Source organism: Sceloporus occidentalis, unplaced genomic scaffold, assembly GCF_023333645.1.
Source record: "Sceloporus occidentalis isolate IW3139 unplaced genomic scaffold, rSceOcc1.0.p SCAF_1, whole genome shotgun sequence".
Lineage (NCBI taxonomy): Eukaryota > Metazoa > Chordata > Lepidosauria > Squamata > Phrynosomatidae > Sceloporus > Sceloporus occidentalis.
This window is the reverse complement of record NW_028316981.1, coordinates 274,823,399-274,828,944: the sequence shown is the minus strand read 5'-3', so window position 1 is coordinate 274,828,944 and position 5,546 is coordinate 274,823,399.

The window sequence follows — 5,546 nt, the reverse complement described above, 5'->3', positions numbered from 1 at the left end:
CACACACACAGCAACAGGTGCTGATATATCCTGGCTCAAGGTGTGTGCTGTGTGACTTGTGTGCCTGGTTCCAGTCACTTTTGTAAGTTCTGAATTGCACTGTGCTTTTAGACTGTAAGCCGATTGGAGGAATTCCCAGATTTGGGGAAAAAGCAGGATACAAATAGAAATAGTAATACACACACAGGGAGAGAGAGAGTTGTGCTGGGGGACCTAGATATTCCTAGAGAGAGCATTATATATATATATATATATATATATATATATATATACACACACACACACACACACACACACACCACACACATACACATCTCATCCCTCCACATCTGCGGATTTGACGTTTGCAGATTTGATTATTCACGGATTTGATTATACACAGGACGAGTCTCTATATAAATCTATCTATCTATCTATCTATCTATTGGTATACACTTATCCCTCCACATTTGCACTTTTGACTATTGCAGCTTTGATTATTCACAGATTATTCACAGATTTGATTATTCATTGTGTGTGTGTGTGTGTGTGTGTGTGTATTCTCACTTGTCCCTTCACATTTGTGGCTTTGATTTTTGCAGATTTGATTATTCATGGATTTGATTATACACAGGACAAGTGTATATATAAATATATCTACCTACCTACCTGTCTATACACTTGTCCCTCCACATTTGCGGCTTTGACTTTTGTGGCTTTGATTATTCACAGATTTTGTTAATATGTTCTCTCTAGGACTATCTAGGTCCTCCAGCACAACTCTATAGTCAAACTTTACCAAAGGTTACACTGAAGGACCTAGAGATTCCTAGAGAACAGTCCACTAGGCATTTGTAGCTCCTCTTGCACAATTTTATGTTCCACGTCTGTCAGATGTTGACCACAAAGTTGCACTGGGGGACCTAGAGATTCCTAGAGAGGTGTTCTCTCAGGTAAAAACATAATGTTTTTGTTATTGGCGGCTTTTCCACATTCACAGGGGTCTTGTGCCCCTAACCCCAGTGAATGTGGAGGGACAAGTTTACATTTCTATACTGCTTATCAATGCACTTAAGTACTTCCTAAGCAGTTTACAATGTATAAGCTAATTGCCTCCAATAAGCTGGATACTCATTTTAGCACTCGGAAGGATGCCAGGCTGAGTGGACCCTGAGCCCCTGCCTGGTATTGAACTTGCAACCTTATGGTTTGTGAGTAAGTAGCTGCAGTATAGGCATTTAACTACTGCGCCACCAGGGATCTCTGTTACTATCATTAATAACAACAATAATAATATCCCAACCTTTCCCCAAAATTGGGGCTCAGTGTGGCTTACAATATTAACAGTACAGTGGTCCCTCCACATTCGCTGGGGTTGGGGTGAAGGACCCCCGTAAATGTGGAAAAACTGCAAATAAAAAAAAAACACTATTCTTTTTACTTAAGAGAACACTTCTGTAGAAATCTCCAGGTCCTCCAATGCAACTCTATGGCCAACATTTAAAAGCATGCAAAATAGTACTTTAAAACAGAATTAAATTATCACAACATTAAAACAGATTGCATGTTAAAATATAAAATACAGTTTCAAAAGATAAAAAATAAATAAATAAAAGACTTTAAAACTTTATAACATCCCAGCCTGTTATTTAAAAACTTTCTGTTTCGAATGCCTGTTTGAACAGGAAGGTCTTAGCCTGCAGGTGGAAGGACAACAAGCAAGGAACCATTCTGGCCTCCCTGGGACTTTTAAAAGTTTTTAATTGCACTGTGCTTTTAGTTTGTAAGCTGCTTTGAGACCCAATTTTGGGGGAAAGTGGGATACAAACAAACATTATTATTATTACTATATTATTATTATTATTATTATTATTATTATTATATGGAGGATATGATTATTATTATTACTACTATTATTGTTGAAGATAACAACAACGATAATAATAATATCTTATTTAATATAATAAAGTGGATTATGTCAACAATATAGATGCACCCTAACTTGTGGTGTAGTGGTTTGAGTGTTGTTCTGCAACTCTAGTGACCATGGTTCAGCTCCCAGCTCAGACACAGAAACCCACTAGGTGACCTTGGGCAAGTCACATGCTCTCAGCCTCAGGGAAGGCCATGGCAAACCTGCTCTGACCAAATCTTGCCAAGAAAGACCAGGATAAGGGTTGCCTTAGGGTGGCCATAAGTCAGAAATGAATAGTACTACTACTATTATTATTATGATCATCATCCATAATAATATATTATCCATTTAATAATAATAATAATAATAATAATAATAATAATAATAATAATAAAAAAGCTGAGAGAGTGTGCCTTGGGTTTTCCCCCTGGAAGGCAAAATTCCCACCCCCGGAACCCAGTGACACCCAGTGTGAGAATGCCACTGAGTTTGGGCACTTGGTCTCTAAAAGCCTTGCCATCACAAAATGCTCACAAAACATATTCTGATCTCTTAAGAAAACAGAATACAGCACAATTGAACTGTTTAAGCTGCAGCCTGACTTTAATCACATTACCAGTCATCTGCAGGCCTTTATAAAGAAACACTGGCATATAGTTCAGCACACCAGGCTGTCAGGACAAACACAGGCCTAATTCAAAAGAACTGAAAATATTGGGGACATCCTGGTGCAGATCACCTTTAGGGAGTATAAACAATATCTGGTAGGTGTAACTAGACCCACAGGATGTCCCTGTGGTATAGATCCAAAATGACAGAATTCATAGGCCATGTGACCCTGAAAAGACATATTTTGCACAACTGCACTCTCTGTAACAGCTGTTTTGTTACTGATGTCATACAGTGCAAAAGGTTCATCTGAGGAAAATAAGCATCTTCAGAATCATATACGGGAGCACTCTATCATACAAGGAACAACAAAACAGGTGTTTCCTGGTGAGTCACGTTTTGGAGCAACATTGTTGTGCAACAGACTTCATATTTTGGGGCAATAAAGCAGGTGAACAATGCAGCTAGAGTAGATTTTTAAATTAAAAACCTTATTCCCTTTTCGATTAAACAAGGAAGGTATCTCTCTCCCCACCTTTGCAAAAATTTTCATTTTCCAGAGTCCCCCTCTATCCCAGATACATCTGTGCACCTATTAATATTATTTTTGCTACTGTCTGCTCATTAAGATTTTTTTACAATCTGCCTTTATTCACACGCTTTCACTTTGTCATTAAATAGTTTCAGAGTTGCTGCCTCAGATATCTGTGCAGTTTTGGTTTTAAATAGGTATGTACAGTCAAGGCTGCATTCCATCATCCTACTTGTTCAATTTATATGCCAAAAACATCATAAGAAAAGGAGAGCTAGAATCAGGAGGAGGAAGAGTGAAGATTGGAGGAAGGAATACCAGCAACCTATGGTACGCAAATGATACAATAATAATGGTGGAAGACATCACAGTCTTGGAACAGTTACAAAGGAAGGTAAAGGAAGAAAGCACAAAGACAGGATTAATGCTGAACATAAAACAAAAAAAATATGATAACAGAAGAAATACATAAACTCAATATAGACAATGAGGAAATTGAAATAGTTAAAGAATTCCCATACTTAGGATCAACTATAGACTGGAATGGTGACTGCTGTCAAGAAATACGATTAGGAATGGGAAGAGCAGATATGAAAGAACTAGAGAAGCTCCTGAAGAGATTAAAAATATACAACTGAGCACAAAAATTAGAATTGTCCGAACCATCATGTTCCCCATCACCATGTACGGATGCAAGAGCTAGAGATAGTAAAAAAAGTAGACTAAAGAAAAATCAACTCATTTGAGATTGTGGTGCTGGAGAAGAGTGCTTAGGATATTGTGGACAGCCGAAAAGACAAGCAGATGGGTCTTGGAACAGATAAAGCCAGAGATCTCCTTAAAAACCAAGATGATTAAATTGAGGCTGACATACTTTGGCCATATAATGAGAAGGCTTGAATCATTGGAAAAGACAAAAATGCTAGGAAAGGTAGAGAGCAGGAGGAGGAGGGGAAAACAGCATGCCAGATGGATGGACTCAGTCAAGGGGGACACAGGCATGGACATGCAAGACCCTAAGCAGAAAAGTAGAAGATAGATGTTCTCGGAGATGTCTCATCCACAGGGTCGCCATGAGTCAAGATCAACACGAGGGCAGATAACAACAACAGGCTATAAGCAAATTGCAAATATAAGGATTATTTGCAATATGATATCAGGTATTTATGTGTTGCTCTTTTGAGATGTTTTTCTAAAATCCAGTTAAGGTCACAAGAACATCCACAGGTTTAATCTTTCCAAAATCTTGAGGCAAACCTTTTTCTCTTGTGGATTTCACTGGAGGCTCCCATTTTTGCTTAACATAACATGGGAATGTAATATAACTTAATGTTTAATTTCCCCCTTCTAATACAAATTTAAATGAATTAACTTTTTTGCGTATTATAAACTATCTAAACAGATTATCCCTTACCTAGAGTTTCCCCATCTCTGCAAACACTGTTTACGTTACACAGGGTGATTTCCATGTTCTTTTGAGACTATTTTAGCTGCATTTTGCATAATTTGGCACACTTGACAGTGCACTGTAGATACAATTTGGAGTTGGGCCAAAATCAATGGCATCTCACAAACATCATCACTTAGCTGGATATAAGATAATTTCTGATGGTCCATAGCTTTTTGTTGGCCCATTTCCTGGTCCCCTAAAGATATCACGTGTTTCTGTGCATTTTCCAAAAATGTGACTGAAAATATTTATCTTGAAAGGGGGTTTCCTGAGTATGGCCCACCCACTCTCCCATATGCATAAAGATCTCAAAGGTGAGGCAGCACCCCAAGCAGCTTATCAGGGCAACAAACCCATCAAAGCTTATCCCAAATAAAACTTTTTTAAGGTGTGGAAAGACTCTTCAGGTTGTTTTTGTTCTGACAGACTAAGATGGTCACCACTCTGGACACTTTTACTTAAGAAGTTCCCATTCAATGTGGCTTACTCGCACATACTCTTAGCTTCAATGCCTAGTTTGTGGTGAAACTTCTTTTCAACTTGAATGCCTAGGCAGTTCTGAGAAGGGTTACCTAAAAGAAACGACTTAACTAAAACTTCCCAAGTTCCTATTTTTTTCTTACAGGTCTGAGATTGAACTGTACTGAAGTACACCTTTTAACAATTACAAACCACAACAACAGGCCACCAAGACATACAAATCCAGGAACAGGAAAGCGTTGGATGTTACTTTGCTGAATCATATACACACTCAGCCAGGTGATCTGAAGTACAGATCTGCATCTTTTAATTTTTTAAAATAAATAAGCAAAATATTCTCCCCCAGCATGTTTGTATAAAATATAATGTATTCTTTTGTTTTATGAACTTCAAAAATTTTAAGAGTCAGCATGGTGTAATGGTTTGAGTATTGGACTATGACTCTGGAGAGCAGAGTTTGATTCCCTGCTTGGCCATGGAAACCCACTGGGTGACCTTGGGTGAGTCACACACTCTCAGTCCCAGAAAACCATATGATTGGGTCACCTTAAGTTGGGAATGACTTGAAGACACACAACAAA